Below are 22458 nucleotides of genomic sequence, written 5' to 3'. Positions count from 1 at the left end.
TGCACTCGAAAAGAAGGTGAATTTCCTATCTTTAGGATGCAGAGTTCTAAATATATCTATCAGTTCCATCTGTTCCAATGTGTCGTTCAGGTCCATTGTTTCCTTGGTGATTTTCTGTCTGGTTGATCTATCCATTGCTGTCAGTGGAATATTAAAGTCCCCTGCAATTAGCACAGTCTTATAAGATTGCTTCTGTTTGTGATTAGTTGTTTTATGTATTTGGATGCTCCTGAATTTGGCGCATATATGTTTATAATTGTTAGCTCTTTCTGATGGAGAAACCCTGTAATTATTACATAATATGCTTCTTCATCTTTTGTTACTGCCTTTACTTTAACGTCCAGTTTGTCCAATATAAATATGGCTACTCCAGCTTTCTTTTGGCCTCCAGTCGCATGGTAGATATTTCTCCATCCCCTTACCTTCAATCTGAAGGTGTCGTCAGGTCTACAGTGAGTCTCTTGTAGACAGCAAATACATGGATTTTGGTTTTTTATCCATTCTGCAACCCTGTGTCATTTGACTGGAGCATTCAGTCCATTTTCATTCAGTGTTATTATTGAAAAATGTGGGTTTAGATTCATTGTGTTCTCTGTAGGGTTCGTGTTTGTATTAATGTCTCTGGTACCTTATATTCCTTGGTACATTTCTCTCATAGAGTCCCTCTTAGGATTTCTTGTAGGGCTGGTTTGGTGGTGATGAATTCTCTCAACTTTTGTTTATTTGAGAAAACCTTTATCTCCCCTTCTATTTTGAATGACAGGCTCACTGGATAAAGGATTCTTGGTTGATTTTTTGTTTGTTTGTTTGTTTGTTTTGTTCATCACATTGAAGATTTCCTGCCATTCCTTTCTGGCCTGCCAAGTTTCAGTAGATAGGTCTGTAACCACTCTGATAGGTTTCCCTTTGTATGTTAGGGCCCTTTTCTCCCTAGCTGCTTTTAGAATTCTCTCTTTATATTTTGCCAGTTTCACTATGAAATGTTGTGCCAGAGGTCAGTTCATATTATGTCTTAGGGGAGTTCTATGAGCCTCTTGAATTTCAATGTCTGCCTCTTTCACCAGATTGGGAAATTTTCGTGTATAATCCGATCCAGCACACCTTCAGGACCTCTTTTTCTTCCTCTTCAGGAACTCCTATGATACGGATATTGTTCCATTTGATTGTATCACTCAGGTCTCTGATTCTCCTTTTGTGCTCCTGTATCATTTTATCTTTTTCTTGGCTTCCTCATTTGCTATAACTGTGTCTTCTAATTCACCTATTCTCCTCTCTGCCTCTTCAATCCGTGCAGTGGCCACCTCCGTTTTATTATTCACCTCATTTATAGCCTTTTTTTTTTTAACTCATCACAGCTATTTTGAAGGTTCCTACTCTTTGTATCAATATCTTCTCTGATGGCTTCTATGCTTTTTTTCAAGCCCAGCGATTAATTTTATGACAATTTTTTCAATTCTTGTTCAGTTATGTTGCTTGTGTCTGTTTTGAGCAGTCCTGTGGCTGTGATTTCTTCCTGGAGTTTCTTTAGGGGAAAGTTCTTTCGTTTTGTCATTTTGACTAGCTTTCTGTCTCTTGTCAATATTCAAAGCTTGTTCTGCTCTGTGTGCCTATTAGTATTTCTCTCTTAAAGGAGGCTCTTTTACTGTCTAGGGTCTGTCGTTTCAGGAGATGTTCTTTTAATGGTGTCTCTCGGTTTCTCTTGTTATGCCTCTGATTTATTTATTTCCCTACTCAGTGATATTTGGGACTTTCCACTGTGTGTGCTGTAGCTTGTTTCTTGAGGTAGCCCTGAAAAGGAAAACAGATAGACACAGGGAACACAAGCACACAAACGCACTGACAGAACAAGTAAAGAAGCAAACCAAAAGGGGAATGAAAAAAAGGAACAGGAAAGAAAAGAGAGGACTGGAAAGGAATAAAAGAAGGCGGGGTGGGGGGCTTGGGGGTGGGGTGGGATGGGGACAGCAACAGCCACAGATAAAGGACAGTCTGAGAGCATAAAACCTGTGGAAGGGCGAGATAAGGATGAGATAAAGGAAAAAAATATCTGGATTGTAAGAGTTGATCTAAGCACAGCAGTGCATAAATGTTGGTCTTTCCCAGACTCCAGGGGGAATGGGAGAAAAGAAGGAAATAGGAAAATATAAAAGAGAAAATGAGAAAATAATTAAAATGTAAAAATAAGAAAAAACAATTAAAAATAAGCAAAAATGCAGCAGCTCTCCAGCGCAGTTGGGCGTGGCTTGGTGTAGGTAGGTCGGGCCTCGGGGGCTGCTCTCTGAGGCCCCGCCTTACTGGATGCGGGGAGAGGAATGGCGGGGCCTCAGAGAGCAGCCCCTGAGACCCCTCAGACCATGCGTTGCCAGCCACTCTCTTGAGTCCAACCTCCTTGTGCCTCTGACGGGTCTGATTGTTTCAGTTTTCTAAGTTCTGCCAGGTTTCTAAGTCCTTGCCCATGCGCTCTGATGTTGCCATCACAGTCAAAGTCTCTATCACGTGGGCAGCCTCCTAGCCGGGATTGAGTAGGGGGATTGTGAAGTCAGTTTTTCCCCTGGCTCCGCCTGAAGTTGGCGAGCTGCCGGGCCCAAGGGAGAATGAGCCCGCTGAGGGCTCTCAGTCCTGGGCAAGGTCTCCCCTCTCCAGGGATTATGCTGTGAGTGATTCGGTCTCTATTTCTCTTCCCCGGATCTCTCCGCCGTCATGCACGGTGGTCTGGTGCGTGGCCCCGAAGGTCTGTGCCCCTCTGGACACAGGGCCACCCCGTCTGTGCGCTCTCCGCGGATCTGTGGGCCTGTGGACACATGGCTCTCTGCGGGCCCGGTGCCCATCCTCTGGGTGCTTTCTCTCCCAGTTCCGCTCCTGGCAGGCGCTCCCTCCCCCGAAGTCTCTGGTCCTAGTTCACACTCACTCAGGCATCCATGAGGCTGTTGTCAATAAGGAATCTGTGTGCGCACCACCGTTCTTGTAGATTAGAAAGCTGTGGTTTTAGTTCTTCTCAGTTTGATAATTGCAGGCGGGTGGAGGTAACGGGGCTCCTTACTTCTCCGCCATCTTGTTGCCCCCCCCCCCACCCCCGTATACTGGCTTTTAAAAACAGTAAGAATCCTACAGCAAACAACTGTGAATTATGAAGTGGTAAGGGTGTCCCAGTTAAGACTGTGTGTGTGTGTGTGTGTGTGTGTGTTCAAACTCAGTGTGGGGTTTGAACTCATGATCCTGAGTTCAAGAGTCAGATGCTCTGCTGAGCCAGCCAGGTGCCCTGTAACCAAAAATTTAGATCTTAATCCCCTCCACCTATCATGCCCATCTCCCAACATCCTCTGCTCTGGCAACCAGTCTGTATCGTGTATTTATGAAACTTTTGTTTTGTGCTTGTTCACTGTGTCTCATTACATATTTGCCATTCTCTGATTTATCCCATTAGTAACGTTTTTAAGGCCCATCCATGCTGTCATGAATGACAAGATTTCATTTTTTACGGCCATGTAATATTTCATTGTGTGGCATATGTAACACATATACTGAATCTTTTTCCATTCATCTGATGGACAATAAGGTGACATCTATCCATACTTGGATTACTGTAAATAATGCTGCAATGAACACAGTGGTGCAGATACATTTTTAAATTTGTTTTATCATTTTCCCTGAGTAAATACCTAGCAGTGGAAACACTGAATCATATTAGCTCTATTTTTAATTTTTTGAGGAACCACCATACAATTTTCCACAAATTTCACCAATTTATATTTTTATCAACAGGGCACGCGGGCTCCCTTTTTATCACATCTTTGTCAACACTTAATATACCTAGTCTTTTTGATGACAGCCATTCTGACTGTTATGAGGTGATATCTCATTATGGTTTTGGTTTGCGTTTACCTGATTACTGATGTTGAGCATTTTTTCATGTGTCTGTGGCCATCTGCAGGTCTTCTTTAGAAAAGTGTCTGTGCAGGTACTCTGCACATTTCTAAATCAGATTGGGTTTTTGTTGTTGTTGAGTTTTAGGAGGTCCTTATACATGAAATGTCGCTTGCAAATAAATGTCTTCTCCCATTCACTAGATTGTCCTTGCATTTTACTGATGGTTTCCTTTACTGGGCAATAGACTTTTAGTTAAATGTAGTCTGAGAATAATTTGTTTTTACTTAATGTTTTTCTTGCCTGCGAGATAGATCCAGAAAATAGTGCTAAAGCCTGTGTTCAAGAGATTACTGCCAATGTTTTCTTTCAGGAGTTTCATGGGTTCAGGTCTCACGTTTAGGTCATTAATCCATCTTGACTTTGTATATAGTGTAAGGACATGGTCATTTCATTCTTTTGCATGTAGCTGTACAGTTTTCCAAACACCACTTTGAGTTCCCTTCTCAAGATTGCTTTGGCAATCTTCATGGTATCTTTGTGGTTCCACGAAAATTTCAGTAGTATCTGTGCCAGTTCTGTGAAAAGATACTGTTGGTATTTTCATAGGGATTACAATGACCCTGTAGACTGCTCTGGGCGGTATGGACATTTTAACAATATGAATTCTTCCATCCCCTCAGCAGGGTAGACCTTTCCATTTCTTTGTGTTATCTTTAATTTCTTTGCTCAGTGTCTTATGGTTTTCAGAGTATAGGTCTGTATCTTTCTTGGTTTAACTTATTCTTAGGTGTTTTATACTTTAAAGTTTTCATTAAAATTTCAGTTAGTTAATATAGTGATTTGTTAGTTTCAAGTACTCAATATAGTAATTCAATAATTGCATACGTCACCTGGTACTCACCCCACGTGTACTCCTTCGTCCCCTCTACCTATTTTAACCATCCCTCCAAGCCCACCCCCTCCTCTGGTGACCATCAGTTTGTTCCTTATAGTTAAGAATCTATTTCTTGGGGCGCCTGGGTGGCACAGTCGGTTAAGCGTCCGGCTTCGGCTCAGGTCATGATCTCACGGTTCGTGGGTTCGAGCCCCGCGTCAGGCTCTGTGCTAACAGCTAGCTCAGAGCCTGGAGCCTGCTTCAGATTCTGTGTCTCCCTCTCTCTCCGACCCTCCCCTGCTCGTGCTATCTCTGTCTCTAAAAAAAAAAAAAAAAATCTATTTCTTCATTTGCCTCTCTCTTTCCCTTGTTTTATTTCTCAAATTTCACATGAGTTAAGTAATATGGTATTAAATGATTTCTGTCTGACTTATTTTGCAGATATCATTAAATTTTTTAAAATTTATTATCGAGACTGAGAGAAACAGCATGAGTGGGGGAGGGGCAGAGAGAGAGGGAAAGACAGAATCCAAAGCAGGCTCCAGGCTCTGAGCCATCAGCACAGAGCCCGATGCAGAGCTCAAGCCCACAGACTGTGAGCCGAAGTCGGACACTGAACTGACAGAGCCACTCAGGCACCCCACAGCGATCATTTTTTAATGGCTGAGAAATATTCCATTGTATATGCATACATTTTTAAAAATGTTTTATTTATATTTGAGAGAGAGAGACAGCGTGAGCAGGGGAGGGTCAGAGAGAGAGGGAGATGCAGAATCCAAAGACAGGCTCCAGACTCTGAGCTAGCTGTCAGCATAGAGCCCTATGTGGGACTTGAACCCACAAACTGTGAGATCGTGACCTGAGCTGAAGTCGGACACTTAACCGATTGAGCCACCCAGGCACCCCATATCACATCTTTTTTTAAAGTTTATAAAGTTGGGGGCACCTAATGGCTTAGTTGGTTAAGCATCTGACTCTTGGTTTTGGCTCAAGTCATGATCTCACTCTTTGGGAGTTCAAGCCCTGCACTGGGCTCTGCGCTGACTGTGCAGAGCCTGCTTGGGATTCTCTCTCCCTCTCTCTGCCCCTCTGCTTGTACTGTCTGTCTCTCAAAAAAAAAACAGAAGTTTAAAAAATTTAACATAATCTCTACACCCAACATGGGGCTCAAACTCACAACCCTGAGATCGAGTCACATGCTCTACCAACTGAACCAACCAGGTGCCCCTATACCATGTCTTCTTTATTCATTCATCAGTCAAGTGTACATTTGGGCTGTTCCTCTTTAGCTATCGTAGATAGTGCTGCTAGAAACATTGAGGTGTGTGTATCCCTTTGGGTATTTTTCTATTATTTGAGTAAATACCTAGTAATGCCAATTGCTGGATTGTAGGGTAATTCTATTTTTAAGTTTTTTGAGGACTCTCCATACTGTTTTCCAGAGTGGTTGCACTAGTTTGCATTCCCACCAACAGTGCAACAGGGTTCCCCTTTCTCTGCATCCTTGCCAACACCTGTTGTTTCTTGTAGTGTTGATTTTAGCCATTCTGACAGGTATGAGGTAATAGCTCATTGTAGTTTTGACTTGTGTTTCCCTGATGAGTGGTGTTGAGCATCTTTTCATGTGTCTCTTGGCCAGCTGTACATCTCCTCTGGTATTTCCGTGCCCTCAGCCCCCAGGCATCAGCCCAACAAGCCCGACCCGGGGGCAGCCGTGATGTTGCCCACAGCCCCGGGGGGGCATGGGGAGTAAATGGAATTGGTTTTCTTCATTTTTTTCTACTTCATTATGAGCATTTATAAATGCAAACATTTCTGTATATAAATTTGTATCCTGAAATGTTAATGAACTCATTTATTCTAATAGGTTTTGGTGGAGCCTTTAGAGTTTCCTATATATAGTATATCATCTGTAAATAGTTAATTTTACTCTTCTCTAACAACTTGAATGCCTTTTTTTAGACATGAAAAAATTCTTTTGTTTTTTTTAAATTAGTTTATTACCAAGTTGGTTTCCATATAACACCAAGTGCTCTTCCCCACAAGTGCCCCTCTCCCTAACTATCACCCCCTTCTCCTTCCCCCTCCCTTTTCAGTCCTCAGTTCGTTTTCAGTATTCCAGAGTCTCTCATGATTTGCCTCCCTCCCTCTCCCTAACTCTTCCCCCCCTTTCCCCTTCCCATGGTCCTCCATTAGGTTTCTCTGTTAGACCTGAGTGAAAACATATGGTATCCGTCCTCTGCCTCTGCCTGAATGCTTTTTATTTCATTTTCCTGTCTGATTGCTGTGGATAGGACTTCCACATAGTACTACATTCAAGAAACAGTGAAGACAATATCCTTGACTTGTTCATGATCTCAGAACTTTCAGTTTTTCACCACTTAATATTATGTTAGCCGTGGGTTTCTCATCTATATAGCCTTTATTATGTTGAGTATGTTTTCTGTAAACCCACTTTGAGTTTTTATCATGAGCAAATGTTCAGTTTTTTTCAAATACTTTTTTTATTCTATTGAGATGATTATATGGCTTTTATTTTAATTCTATTTATTTATAATTTACATCCAAGTTAGCATATGGTGCAGTAATGATTTCAGGAGTAGAATCAGTAATTCATCCTCTACATATAACACGTAGTGTCCACATCCCAACAAGTGTCCTCCTTAATGCCCTTTGCCCACTTACCCATCCCCATACCCACAGCCCCTCCAGCAGTCCTCGCTTGTTCTCTGTATTTAAGAATCTTTTGGTTTGTCCCTCTCCCTTTTTTTATATTTTTGCCTCTCTTCCCTTATGTTCATGTTTTGTATCTTAAATTCCACAAATGAAAGGCATTTTTCTTTTTCTAATTTTGCTTAGCATATATATAATACACTCTAGTTCCATCTATGTTGTTGCAAATGGCAAGATTTTAATCTTTTTTGATTGCCGAGTAATATCCCATTGTGTATATGTGTGTGTGTTTATATATATAACATTTTTATCCATTCATCAGTTGCAAATGGCAGGATTTCATTCTTTTTTTATGTCTTTGTTTTGAGAGCGAGAGCAGGGGAGGGGCAGAGAGAAAGCAATACAGATGTCTTTTCCACATTTCTTTACTGGATTATTTATTTTTTTGGGTGTTGAGTTTGATAAGTTCTTTACAGATTTGGATACTAACCTTTTATCTGATATGTCATATCTTCTCCCATTCCATTGGTTGCCTTTTAGTTTTGCTGATTGTTTCCTTCGCTGTGCAGAAGCTTTTTATTTTGATGAGGTCCCAATAGTTCATTTTTGCTTTTGTTTCCCTTGCCTCTAGAGACGTGTTGAGTAAGAAGTTGCTGCAGCTGAGGTCACAGAGGTTCTTGCCTGCTTTCTCCTCGAGGATTGTGATGGCTTCCTATTTATGTTTAGGTCCTTCATCCATTCTGAGTTTACTTTGTGTATGGTGTCAGAAAGTGTCCAGGTTCATTCTTTTGCATGTCGCTGTCCAGTTTTCCCAATACATTTGCTGAAGAGACTGTCTTTATTCCATTGGCTCTTTTTTCCTGCTTTGTCAAAGATTAGTTTGCCATACATTTGTGGTCCACTTCTGGGTTCTCTGTTCTGTCCCATTGATCTATGTGCGTTTCTATACCAGCACCATATTACTTAATTTTGTTTATTCTTGCATCCCTGGAATTGTTAATCACACTTGATCTTGGCGAATAATCCTTTTAATGTATTATTTAGTTGTTTGTTAATATTGAAGATTCTGCATCTATATTCATCAAGGATAATGGCCTTATAGTTCACAGGTTGGTCTGTTTTGTTTGCGTCTTTGGTTTTTGTATCCAGGTGATGCTGGCTGCCATTATTATTAATGCTAACCTTTTGGAATGAATTTGGAAGCATTCCTTTTCCCTTACTTTTTGGAAGAGTTTGGGAAGGATAGGTATTAACTCTTCTTTATTTAAAAAAAATGGGTATTTATTTACTTATTTATTTAGAGAATATGCGTGTGAGAGAATCCCATGCAAGCTCCGACTCAGTGCGAGGCTGACAAATGTCACAGCTGTAAGATCATGACCTGAGCCGACACCAGGTCAGTTGCCCAAATGACAGAGTCCCCCAAGAGCAACGAACTGCTCTTTAAATGTTGGGTAGAATTCACTTGTAAAACAGTCTGGTCCTGGATTTTTGTTTGTCGGGAGTTTTATGATTACCAACACAATTTTGTGAGTAGTAATCAATCTCTTCAGATTTCCTATTTCTTCCCGACTCAGTCTTGGAAGACATTATGTTTCTAGAATTTTACATATTTTTTTCTAGGTTATAAAATTTGTTGGTAAACAACATTTCCTGGTGTCTTTTATCCTTTCTATTTCTGTGGGGCCAGTTGTTACTTCTCCCATTTAATTTCTGATTTTAAGTCCTTTTTCTTGATGAGTCTGGCTAAAGGTTCTTCAATTTCTACTTTTCAAAGAAGCAGCTCTTGGTTTCATTGATGTTTTCTATATTTTTAGTCCCTAGTTCATTTGTTTCTCTCTGGTCCTTAGTATTTCCTTCTACCAGCTCTGGGCTTTGTGTTCTTCTTTTCCTAATTGTTTTAGATGTGTGGATAGATTGCGTAATTTGAAATTTTCATTTCTTGAGGTGGGCCTGTCTCATTGTAAATTTGGTCTCAGCACCACTTTAACTACATCTCAAAGAATTTGAAACATTGGTTCCATTTTTATTTTCTTTGGATACCTGGACATTTCTCCTTGGATTTCCTCATTGACCCAGTGGTTGCTTAGTAACATTGTTAGCTGCCATGTGTTTTGTACAGTTGCTTTCCTGTCATTAATTACTAATTTTATAACATTGTGGTCAGAAAAGGTGTTTGACAGGAGTCAATCTTCTGATTTGTTTTGTGGCTTATCAGGTGATGTATCTTGGAGAATGTTCCATGTATACTTGAAAGGAATGGGTAGTCTGCTGTTCTTAGATGGACTGTTCTGTATATATCTGGTCTAATGTATTATTCAAAGCCACCATTTCCTTAATTTTGTCTGGATGATCTACCCATTGATATGTGAGGTGGCAGAGTCCCCTACTACTATTGTATTACTGTCAATTGCTCACTTTCCGTCATTTACGTGCTCCTGTATGCTGGGTACATAGATACTTACGATGGTTATATCCTCTTGTTGAACTGATACCTTTGCCGTTATGTCATGTCCTCCTTTGTCTCGTTACAGTGCTTGTTTTAAAGTCTATATTGTAATGCTGCCCCGGCATGTTTTCCTACTTACATTTTCATAGAACATAATTTTGGTTTTGAAAGTAAGCTCTGTGTGCAACACGGGGCTCAAATGCGTGACCCCAAGATCAAGAATCACTCCACTGAGCCAGCCAGGCACCTCTGGAATGTATTTTTCTGCCACCACACTTTGAGTCTGAATGTATATTTAGGTCTGAAATCTCTTATATGCAATACACAGATGGGTCTTGTTCCTTCCTTCCATTCAGTTCAGTCCACCTATGTCTTCTGATTGGAGCACCTAGATCCTTTGCACCTAATTATTGGTAGGTATGTGCTTATTTTCATTTTGTTGTTTTCTGGTTGTTTTTGTAGTTCTTGTACTCTCTTCCCTTGTGATTTTTATCTTTCTACTTAGTGTTATGTTTGGATTCCTTCTTATTTTCTGTGTATCTATTTTACGTTTTTGCTTGTGATTAAGATTAGAATATGATGTCCAACACATACAGTGGTCTACACTGAAGATCAGTTAAGTCCAACCACATTCTAAAAGCAGTGAATTTTTACTCCTCCTTCCCTCATTTAAAATATGACATCTTTTATTTTATGAGTCCTTTGGCTAATGTTTATAGATACAATTGATTATATTACTTTTGTGTTTTAATCTCTATACTGGCTTTACAAGTGATTAACTACCTTTATTATATGTTTATTTTTACTTGTTAAAAGTTTTTCCTTTGACTTCTGTCCTCTTTCCACTCAGACTTCCCCTTCACATTTCTTGTAAATACCTTTAATTTTTTTGGAAACTCGCCTATTCTGAATGATAGTCTTGCTGGGTACAGTATTCTTGATTGTCGGTGTCTTTCCTTTGAGCATTTTGACTGGATTATGCCACTCCCTTCTGGACTGCAGTTTCTACTGAAAATCAGCAGATAGCCTTATGAGATTTCCCTTGTATATAATGGTTATTGTTACTTTTTGCCACTGTAATTATTACATGTCTCGGTGTGAGTGTTGCTGGGTCCATCTTATTTGGGGCTCCCTGTCCTTCCTGGACCTTGCTGTCTGTCTCATTCCCCAGGTTAGGGAACTTTTCGTCCATTATTTCTCCAAATAAGCTTTCTACCTCTGTGTCTCCTTTGGGCCTCCTATAATGCGATGTCTGTACAACTGAGGCTGTCCCAGAGCAGTCCACATAGCTTTTCCTTTTTTAAGTTTTTAAAACATGTTTATTTAGGGGCACCTGGGTGGCTCAGTCAGTTAAGCGTCCGACTTCGGCTCATGTCATGATCTCATGGTTTGTGGTTTTGAGCCCCGTGCCAGGCTGTGTGCTGACAGCTCAGAGACTGGAGCCTGCTTTGGATTCTGTGTCTCCCTCTCCCTCTGCCCCTCCCCTGCTCATGCTCCGTTTCTGTCTCAATAATAAACATTTTTTAAAAAGTTTATTTAAGGGCTGTCTCAGTGGCTCAGTTGGTTGAATGGCTGACTTCAGCTCAGGTCATGATCTCAGTTTGTGAGTTTAAACCCCACTTTGGGCTCTGTGCTGGCAGCTCAGAGCCTGGAGCCTGCTTTGGATTCTGTTTGGCCCTCTCTCTCTCTGCCCTCCCCTGCTTGTGCCCTTTCTCTCTGACTCAAAAATAAACATTAACCAGTCTTTTCCTATTAAACTTAAATGGCCCATTGACACAAGCAGTCCTGAGACTGCTCTCCCACCACCGATGAAGATGGGGTGGCAAGTGTTGGGGATGATATTCATTTAGCCTTCGGAGCTTTCCGGGCGGACTTGGTGACCTTGCTGGCGCCAGCTGCCTTCTTGAGAGTGTTTTGTGGACCATTTGTTTTTTTGTGTGTGTGTGGCAGTTTTAAGTTATTAGTTTTTAAAATCAGTACCTTTTAATGGACACAACTTGACCAAAAATCTGTCACAGAATTTTGAGACCCATTAAAACACAAGTTTAATGAGAAAAAAATACTAAAAATAAATAAGTAAAAAGGCTTGATTGGCCAAGGCATCCACTTCAAAGATGGCTAGATAATAAATAGCCACGAATATATAATAAACACATTACCAGTCATATGATTAGTTAAAGAGCCAGGTCACCTCTTCTGACTGAGGTGCCTTTATTTTAGAAACATGATTGATTTTGATAACTGACCACTTGGGCCACTTATCTTTTCTCTGTACTTCAAAGTTCCTGCTCTTCTGTTTGAAATTCACCACTGAAGAGTAAGCCTGTGAGGGGCGCCTGGGTGGCTCAGTCAGGCTTGGGTGAGTTTGGGTGTCCAACTTTGGCTCGGGTCATGATCTCACAGTTGGTGGGTTTGAGCCCCACATCACGCTCTGTGCTGACAGCTCGGAGCCTGGAGCCTGCTTCATATTCTGTGTCCTTCTCTCTCTGTCCCTCCTCCACTTATAATCGGTCTCTCTCAAAATTAAATAAATGAAGAAAAAAAAAAAAAAAAGGCCCCCAACCTCAACTCCGATAAAAGGAGAAAGCCAGGCCATTGCCTTTCTCTCATCTACCCGAGGTCTTCTAAGTAGTAAACCTTTATTTTTCCAAGTTTCTTGATCGTTGTTGGGAAGGGTGCCTTGCAATCATAAGAACCCCAAGGGCCAGTCCCAGACGAGCACAGAAGGGGCACAGGCAGCAGGACTGCAGTCAGCCAGGGAGCATCCCCGACGGGAACATCGCTTACTAGCCACCTCACTCGGGAGGGTGGCCCCCTCTGGGACAGGGGTACCGCTTGCCGGAGGTCTTCTGCATTGCTGTGTGCTTGTAAGAGGGCACAGTGCTTATCACTACTGTGCTGCCAGCGGGTCCCAACTCAAAGAAGGTGGTCATCCTAGGATCCCCCCAGGGCAGTGTGGTCAAGGCCCTATGATTTAAAGAGACCATCAGACCATAAAGGCCTTCATGGACCAATACTGTGCATAGGGTCCTCCCTCCACACCTTAAGGCCAAAGAGGGGTAAGGAGGGTGAAGTGGACTGCAAGGCTACTGCCCAAGCAGAGGGTCTGAGCTAAAGGCACAAGGAAAGGATTCCCGCAGGTGAGGGGGACAGTATTCCTCCATCTGTGGCCACAGAGTCTGTGCCCTAACACAGAAGAGCGATAGCCTCGTAACAGGAGACCACCGGCACCACCAGAACGAAAATACAACAGAGGCCTACGGTTTCTGTGTCACCACTTCCCCCTGTCTCCTGACATGTTCCAACTCTGAGGAGGCCTCACTTAACCCTGAGTCTGGACATGGACTGATTTTTTTTTTTTTAATGTTTACTTATTTGAGAGAGAGAGAGAGAAGGAGACAGAGAATCCCAACCAGGCTCCGCACTGTCAGCACAGAGCCTGATGCTGGGCTTAGACTCACGAACTGTGAGATTGTGACCTGAGCTGAAATCAAGAGTCAGACACTCAACCGAATGAGCCACCCGGGTGCCCCTGGAGAATTATTTTCCTACAGGCCCTCCCCCTAATTCCAGGGGTTGCACTGCTACACTTTATTTGGACTACTAAACCACGCGATCAAAGGACACTAAAACTCCTAGAAGAAAACTTACATTTTCTATCCTTCGCCCTTAAAAATGTAACAGAACTTATAGGGTCTCTGTCTGTGTGTTTCTGTATGTCTATGGATATATAAGGGTTTTATTCTCCTTTCTCTACCTCTTGATAGAATAGCCAAAATTAACTTGTGAAAGAGCTGTATTTAACTAGTTTAAAATTAAGTGCTTATGAAGTATTCCTAAAACTCAAGAAATATAGAAACTATCCTAAATGTCATTTCAGTTCACATGACATGGGGTTGTTTTGGTAAATAAAACCTAGTTTACATTTGGCTTAATTAAAATAGGCATGTCTTCAGAGTTTTTAGCATTAAATTTAATATAGATAAATAGCTTGTATTCTATCTGGGTTTAACAGTTAAATAAATTCATGCTAACTCTAAAGTGGGGAATCTAAACATAATTATTGGGAACAAATGATTTAGAAAGATGTAAATGGGATAAAAGTTTAGGTGAGCTTTTCAGCAATAAATATGTGTTTTGGTATGTCTACTTAGTTTCTGGGGTTGGTGGGTGTCGGGGGCCTGGGTGGCTCAGTCAGTTTAGCAGCTGACTTGGGCTCAGGTCATGATCTCACAGTTCGTGGGTTCAAGCCCCACTTTGGGCTCTGTGCTGACAGCTCAGAGCCTGGACCCTGCTTCAGATTCAGTCTCTCTCTCTCTGCCTTTCCGCTGCTCGTGCTCTGTCTCTCTGCGTCTCTCAAAAATAAACAAACATAAAAAGTTTCCCAGGGCACCTGAGTGGTTCAGTTGGTTAGGCATCTCTCTTCAGCTCAGCTCATGATCACAGTTCCTGAGTTCAAGCCCCACATCAGACTCTGCACTCTCAGCACAGAGCCTGCTTTGGATCCTCTCTCTCTCAAAAATAAACATTTTTTAAAAAGTTTCCCAAATCTCTTAGCAAAACTCTTAAAGTTCGAGTTATCAAAGTTATGGGTGCCTGGCTGGCTCAGTTGGTAGAGTATGTGACTCTCAATCTCCCTGTTATAAGCTGAAGCCCCATAAATGGGGGTAGTGTTTACTTAACCAACCAACCAACCAAACAAAAGAACCTTATGTTAAGTTAAAATAAATAATGGGAAATTCATTATCTAGATCCTTTAGATCATTTCCAAACAAGATAAAATACTGAAACCTTAATTACTGAACACAGGCCTATCTACTTTTTTTTTTAAATATTCTATTTCTGAGAGAGGGCAAGCACCAGTGGGGAAGGGGGAGAGCGAAGGGGACAAGGAATCTAAAGCAGGCCCCAGGCTCTGAGCTGTCAGCACAGACAGGGGTTGAACTCGTGAACCATAAGGTCATGACCTGAGCTGAAGCGGAGGCTCTACTGACTGAACCATCCAGGTGCCCCTACTTTTGGTTTCTTATTACAGAGAAAGAAGATTATTTGGGGCTGTTAGTAAACCTTCCTTGTGCCACAGTGAAAAACTGTGCTATGAGGAAGTGTTTTGAGAAAGTATAAGTTTAATTCATAAATTCACCAATCCAAAAAAATGCTGGTATACCACAATTTACGACTGCTTACTATTTAGTTTTCACCGGAATTTAAAGTTTTTAGGGGTTTCTAGGGGTTAAAAATTCTAATTCTAATTAATATACCCAATTAAAATTGCTAGAATAAGGGAAGCATCCCTGTACACAAGGAAGGTAGAATACATCTTAATATGAAAGGTATTAGGTATGACCATGCATGTTTGCTAAGGGAAATGAAAATAATTTTGTTTTTAAGAAATAGAAAAGAGAAGGGTGCGCCTGGGTGGCTCAGTCAGTCGAGTGTCCAACTTGGGCTCAGGTCATGAACTCGTGGTTGGTGAGTTTGAGCCCCACACCAGGCTCTGTGCTGACAGCTCAGAGCCTGGAACCTGCTTCAGATTCTGTCCCCTGCTCATGGGCTCTGTCCTTCAAACTGAATAAATAAACATTTAAAAAAATAACAAAAGACAAAAACGTCTAGGACAAAATCTGAATATAAAAAAGACAGCTGTAGATTTGTGAAAAAGGAGTCTTGGGGGAAAAAATTTAATGTGTGGTCAAACTGGTGAGGTTGGAATTGATCTAATAGTACACTGCTACAGAATTAGAATTTGGTTTTTATGGCTTGCTGGTGTGCTCCTGATTAGAGATCACCAAGGTTTTTTGTGCTTTTATTTTTAAATTTACCCTTTGACAAAACATCGATTCTGTGTGACAAAAATAGCATATTGCACTTCGTGTTATCTTGATCCTCAGGCCTTTGCTCAAGTGAACCTCGTCTCTCCAGAGCTGAGTCTTGCTCATAAGTATGTAACCTTCTATATTTGGCTCTAAAATCTTTTATTGTCACTTTGGTTACTAAGTATTGCTTCATAGTGAATTATCTTATTTTTAATCTCTATATCCAATGTGGGGCTTGAACTCACAACCCTGAATCAAGAGTCGTATGCTCTAACAACGGAGCCAGCCAGGCATCCCAAAACATCTTGATATTTTTGACAAACTTTGTGAAGTCTTAATGCTGAACTCACCTGGGATATTTCCAGAGGGCTTCTGGAACACTCCAAATGATCTGTTCTGTCCCTGATCAGAGAGAGAGTAAACTAATTAGGTTGAAATGGTATGTTCAGTTACATGGGAAACTATATCAAATACATAATAAACCTTCTCAGGTTATACTGTATGGAAATGAATTAATAAAAGTTATAACAAATGAGTTATTAACATAAGAAATTCCTAAAAACCTGATATAAACTTGTATGCTATCACTTACAGTTCTAGTTATTGTCTTAAAATATGTCACAAATAACCAAATTTACTAATAAATTTAATGAGTTCTCTTTCATCTGATGGCAGATGGAATAAATAAGAGACTTTAACCATTGCCATTTTTGTCATTTATAAATAGTTACTGTTTTACTGCACTGCTTTGCAAGTGTGTCTATAAAATGGTCATTTTCAAGGAGATTCATGAAAAGGAATTCTTGACAAGCACAGGTTTCTAATAACTTTAAAATCCTAAAAACTGAACTGGGTAAAAATTTACAGAATTAATGGAAAAACTGGATTCATACCGAACAATGAAAACAGGAGGCTGAATGAACTGTGAGCATAATTATAATTTTTATGACATTTTATGTAAAATACTTATAGTTCCTTCACGTTTTGATTTTTGCAGATTTAAGAAAATCTTTTTTTCTCTTAAGCTATCAGCACCTTAGTAAGACATACCTTTGTGAACAAAGATGAAATATTTATCTTTTTTCTCCATTACTGATCTGTCTGGAATTTGGAAACTCGGTGAGTAATTTTCAGGGCAATATACTGATTTGCGCAGGTTCATGACGACTCTGTTCCTCTTGCACAGGATGGGACACAGTTGGAAACACTGGTTATATCACCGAGGCTTTAAGTAGAAGTCATATCTGAGAATGATATTTAGGGGCACCTGGGTGGCTCCGTCGGTTAAACGTCTGACTTCGGCTCAGGTCATGATCTCACAGTTTGTGAGTTCGAGCCCCGCATCGGGCTCTGTGCTGACAGCTCAGAGCCTGGAGCTGCTTCAGATTCTGTGTCTCCCTCTCTCTCTCTCTCTGACCTCCCCCACTCACACTGTTTCTCTGTCTCTCTCAAAAATAAATAAAACATTGAGAATGATATTCATAGACTCAATTACCAGCCAGCTTCCAGGAATGAAGATGGACTTTACAGAAGCAATAAAGCCCCTTGTGGGGCGCCTGGGGGCTCAGTCGGTTAAGCATTCGACCTCTGCTCAGGTGATGACTTCCCGGTTTGTCATTTGAGCCCCACGTTAGGTTCTGTGCTGACAGCTCAGAGCCTGGAGCCTGCTTTGGCTTGGGTCTTCTCTCTCTCTGTGTCCCTCCCTCACTTCTGCTCTCTCCCTCAAATATAAATAAACATTAAAAAAGTGTTTTTAAACAAAACAGAACAAAAGCAGCCCCTTGGAAAAACTGGCCGGGTACCTTGCCTGCAGGGTTCCCGCAGCCTTACCAGTGAGTGAGGAAGGTCACCTTCTGGCAGCACAGGAACTGCCCAGACCCGGGGGGTCTCAAGAAGAGGAACTCCTCCGAACCTACAGGTATTGCAAGCCAAGTCTTGTGTCAAGTTCCTGTCTTGGCTTCTTAGCCTGAAGAGGCTTTTAAAAGTTACATCTCAGGGAGCCTGGGTGGCTCAGTCGGTTAAGCATCTGGCTCATGATTTCAGCTCAGGTCATGATCTCGTGGCTTATGGGTTCAAGCCCTACATAGGGCTTTGTACTGACAGTGCGGAGCCTGCTTGGGATGCTCTCTTCCTCTCTCTTCCCCTCCCCTGCACCCCTCCCTCTCTCTCTCTCTCAAAAATTCCATCAGAGCAGACTCAAAAGAGCCTATATAGTCAATCAGTATTCCTGCTGCACTTAAATAAATAACGAAGCCAAGTTTAATGAGACAAAACTTATTTCACAAATCAACTAGTCTTGTTTTGATTATCTGATACAAATGGGGATAACTGTTAATTGCATTTCAGTAATATACCTCTGTGGATATCAAATTCTAGTGTTGGTAATTGTCTTTAAGGTCTTGTTTTCTACCTGTAAACTATACTGGATACTAAATTTTTTGTTTCCTCCAGCATCTGGCTACAGCTCTCCAAACGAACATTTTCAGTGTTTTCTCCTGCCTTCTAACTTGGAATCATGGAGAACTGAAACTGGCCTTTGCCCAAAGCCTGATCAGCTAAGGTGGGATGTGACAAAAGTGAGAGAAATCACCACAAGGGCCGGACAGTCTTCGGACCTGTTGCCATGTGGGCCACGGCGATCACCAGAGACCCTCAGACTGCAAACAAGTAAAATCCATCCGCTTACTACCGGCTGCCCTCAGTCCATCTGACGTGTGTCCAGTCTGGCGTCTAGAAATCCGGCCTGGCTACCTTCAGCCTCAGAAACTGGGATCTACTCCAACCATTAACCTCTTTTATTTTCTCTTGTTTCCACGAAAATGTTTCTTAAATACCCAAGTGCTTGGACGTTACAGGGCTAACTTGGGTAACCCACCTGCATCACTGCCTCCTGAAATAAGCCCCAAACCTCTAAGTGAACTGACCTGTCCTCAGGACTAAGAGACAGCCTGTTCCATGTCTCCTCGAGCCAGTCAGCTCAGGACAGGTTTAAACCTACGTGTACCAAGCGGCCTCCAACAATTTAAATGTATCATTCCATTTGCAGCTCCGTGGATGGAACTAGAGGGTATCGTGCTAAGCGAAATTAGTCAGAGGAAGACAAATATATGACTTTACTCAGATGAGGAATTTAAGATACAAAACAGATGAACATACGGGAATGGAAGCAAAAATAATATAAAAACAGGAAGGGGGGACAAAACATTAAGAGACTCTTAAAAAAAAATAAGCAGAGGGTTACTGGAGGGGATGTGGAGGCGGTATGGGCTAAATGGGCGAGGGGCATTCAGGAACCTACTCCTGAAATCACTGTTGCACTATATGCTAACTAACTTGGAAGTAAATTAAATAAATTTAAGAAAAAAAAGGAAACTACAAAAACTCTTAAATGTATACCGTGATTTTCATAAAGTGAACAGACTTGTGTGATGATTATACATGTTAATAAATAAAACATAAGTAAAACTATCACTGGGTGCCTGGGTCTCTCAGTCCGTTGAGCACCTGACTTCTGCTCAAGGCATGATGTTGTGGTTTGTGAGTTTGAGCCCCACATTGGGTTCACTGCTGTCAGTCTAGAACCCACTCTGGATCCTCTGTAGCCTTCTCTCTCCCCCTTCCCTGCTTGTTCTTTCTCTCTCAAACATTTAAAGAAATAATTCTCATAGGACCCAACAATTCAACTTCTGGGAATTTATCCAAATAAACCAAAAACACTGACTCCTAGAGATCTATGCACCCCGAAGTTCACTGCAGCATTATTTACAATAGCCAAGAGATGGAAACAACTTAAGTATTCACTAACATATGACAAAATAAGGAAAATGTATATATATATACAATGGAATATTATTCACTCAAAAAGAAGGAAATCTTGACATTTACAACATGAATGGTCTTTGAGGCGTTATGCTAAGTGAAGTATGTCAAAGAAACATAAATACCATCTAACTTGTATGTGGAATCAAAAAAATCAAAACAAAAAAACCACAACAATGTTCAAATGGGGGCGCCTGGGTGGCTCAGTCGGTTAAGCATCCGGCTTCAACTCAGGTCACGATCTCACAGTTTGTGGGTTCGAGCCCCGCGTCGGGCTCTGTGCTGACAGCTCAGAGCCTGGAGCCTGCTTCAGATTCTGTGTCTCCCTCTCTCTCTGACCTTCCCCTGCTTGCGCTGTTTCTGTCTCTCAAAAATAAAATAAAAACCATAAAAAAAATTAAAAAAAAAACCCCAATGTTCAAATGTACAGAAAACAGATTAGTGGTTGCCAGAGGAGGGGGTGGGGGTTGAGTGAAATGGGTGAATGGGTCAAAAGGTAGAAACTTCTAGTTATAAAATAAGTCATGGGAATGGACTATACAGCATGGTGATGATAGTTAACAATACTGTATTATATGTGTGTGTGTGTGTGTGTGTGTGTGTGTGTGTGTGAATATATATATATATATATAAATTTTTTTTTAGTTTACTTTTGAGAGAGCAATTAGGGGAAGGGGGGAGAGAGAGAGATGGAGAGGGAGAAAAAGAATATCCCAGGCAGGCCCTGTGCTGTCAGCACAAACTGTGAGACCCTGACCTGAGCCAAAATCAAGAGTCCGATGCTTAGCTGACTGAGGCACCCAGACGCCTCTGTACTTTATGTTTCAAAGTTGCTAAGAGTAAATCTTAAAAGTTCTCATCACAAAAAGAATTTTGTAGCTTTACATGGTGATAGATGTTAACTAAACTTATTGTAGTGGTCATTTCAAAATACAAATACTGAATCATTGTTGTATCTGAAACTCATATGTTACACGTCAATTACTTCAGAAGAGGCCTCTTGTTACATTTCCAAACACACTGAACTTCTCACTGATAAGGAATGTTCTTCACACTCACCCTGAGGAGTCCCTCTCTCCATTGTCCTCAACTCTTCTCGCTCCGACCATGGGTCAGACTGGGTTTAAGGAGTTGATAACCTATTCATGGAGAAAGAGATCTTAATGGAAGAGACTCACGCAAGAGGTAACAAACCTTCCCATGAATCAGATGTTTCATGACTAATGACAGCAATTAAATTATTTCAAATGAGATAAAAATGCAAAATACAGGAGTGCCTGGCTGGCTGAGTGAAAGAATGCATAATTCTTGATCTCTGAATAATGGGTTTGAGCCCTAACGTTGGGTGTAAAAATTACCTAACAAATAAAAAAACTTAAAAAAAAATTTTTAAAGAAAAAAATGAGAATACATTCTGAACCCTGAAAAGACTGGTCACCTCTGAGCCTTGAGCCCACACTCAGGCATGCACACACACAGATAAAGCTCTGACACCTTTATTGAGGTTGGAAATCCAGTAAGGACAACAGAGATTTTCATAAAGAAACCAATGGTTCTCAAATTTTAGGGTGCATCAGAATCGCCTGGACTATTTTTAACACAGATGACTGGGTCCTCTGGTTCCCACGGTAACAGGAGCAGGAATGTGAGAATGTACATTTCTAACAGGGACAGTGATGCTGTTTGTCCAAAGAGCACGTTTTGACAGCGCCCACGCTGGATGAGAACACATTAGGGAAGTGACTGTGTGTCACTGTGTTCCGATCTGACCTCACGCATCCTGCCGCACAATGAGTAAATAACACGTATCTGGTCAATAGCAGGCTGTAGGAGTGATGGGCGCCTTACCCACTGCACTCGGGTTCCAGTTCTGCATCTCTGTGTAAGGTTCTCTGAGGGGTCCAGAAAAGTCCATTCCTCCAAGGTGAAGTCCACAGGCACATCACCAAAGGTCACTGAATCCTAAATAGTCACACATGTGACGGCTTGAATCAAGGAATGTCATCAGTGCTCACTGGAACAAGGATGGGAAAAACAAGAGTCATACAGAGTTTCAGGGTCCCTCATCCTCCAAGCGTCGATGCTCCTAAATATTCCAATACTTACACTCACGCACTCAAGTCACATGGCTTCCATGGAAACTCGTACACGTGAACTTGTCTCACCACCTCTGGAGTCGGGGCTCGCCTTACTTCCCTCGGATGCAGCACACACCTGAGCACATGGTAGACTCCTGATAAATGGTCACGAACGGGTCATTCTTAGAAAAGCACACCTCCATCTTCCGTATCATGTGAGAGCACCCGACAAACAAGGTCGCCATCGTGAGAGTCAAGCTTAGTGCTTACTGAAATGCTCAGACTATTTTCAGAGTATTCCCTTACCATCAATATGAAAGGCTCTATTCTGTGGGGAAATTCAATAGACACTCAGTCTTTGAGTGACTTTCTTAAGTTCTGGAGACCAGTTGACCTAGAAGGAAATGTGTCCACCTGAATACAGATACGTCATTAGGTACAAGGACATGCTTTTTTCTGAGTCAAGGACAATTTCTCAGCAGTTGGCCACCATCCTTTCTACTTTTCTCTTTCCCTCAGGAAGGCAGAGAGAGTCCTTAGAAAGAAGACCTAGAAGATGACAAAGAAGCCACGTATACCCAGAGAGGACCATAATTCTCACATCTGCCCTCCCAGAAATCATTCTGTTCTAGGGTGAAATCCCCAAAACCCTCACAAAATCTCCCACAAACACAGACTACTGCCACAGGACGCCAGAGTGGTCTCGTCTCACCTGGAGCAGAAGAGGGGATGGAGGACCACGCTGGCCGTGAGGGAGAGAAGAAGTCTCACCTGACAGCAAAGGGCACTTAAGCCCTGGGAAATGTGATTCATTCTTTGTCCAAAGCAATCTAATTAATAAAACAAAGTTATGTACTACCTCCTCCCCATATACAGGTCAGT

At 41.6% G+C, this 22458-nt stretch overlaps 3 long non-coding RNA genes and 1 other non-coding gene across 5 annotated transcripts in view; 1 reads left to right on the top strand and 3 right to left on the bottom strand.

The window, feature by feature from the left end:
• Nucleotides 1-16985, bottom strand: part of LOC115275462 — a 21341-nt gene extending 4356 nt beyond the window's left edge. For both annotated transcript variants that reach the window (XR_003901578.1, XR_003901577.1), the window contains exons 1-2: nt 16730-16985; nt 16030-16081 (exon numbers count right to left, since the gene is read on the bottom strand). This is a non-coding gene — a long non-coding RNA (uncharacterized LOC115275462). The remainder of the gene's footprint in view (nt 1-16029; nt 16082-16729) is intronic.
• LOC115275461 lies at nt 2581-18800 on the top strand. The gene is made up of 3 exons (XR_003901576.1): nt 2581-2653; nt 17446-17597; nt 18131-18800. It is a non-coding gene; the product is annotated as an uncharacterized LOC115275461 (long non-coding RNA).
• LOC115275611 lies at nt 6406-6513 on the bottom strand. The gene has a single exon (XR_003901671.1). It is a non-coding gene; the product is annotated as a small nucleolar RNA SNORD23 (small nucleolar RNA).
• A 1758-nt stretch (nt 18801-20558) lies between the features above and the next one.
• LOC115275460 lies at nt 20559-21699 on the bottom strand. Its single transcript, XR_003901575.1, has 3 exons — nt 21605-21699; nt 21347-21512; nt 20559-20637 (listed from the first exon to the last, which is right to left on the bottom strand). It is a non-coding gene; the product is annotated as an uncharacterized LOC115275460 (long non-coding RNA).
• Nucleotides 21700-22458: the final 759 nt, after the last annotated feature.

The sequence above is a fragment of the Suricata suricatta genome, chromosome 12 (assembly GCF_006229205.1).
Source record: "Suricata suricatta isolate VVHF042 chromosome 12, meerkat_22Aug2017_6uvM2_HiC, whole genome shotgun sequence".
Classification (NCBI taxonomy): Eukaryota; Metazoa; Chordata; class Mammalia; order Carnivora; family Herpestidae; genus Suricata; species Suricata suricatta.
The sequence above is the reverse complement of the archived record's forward strand: the minus strand, read 5'-3'. Positions and strand labels throughout refer to the sequence as shown.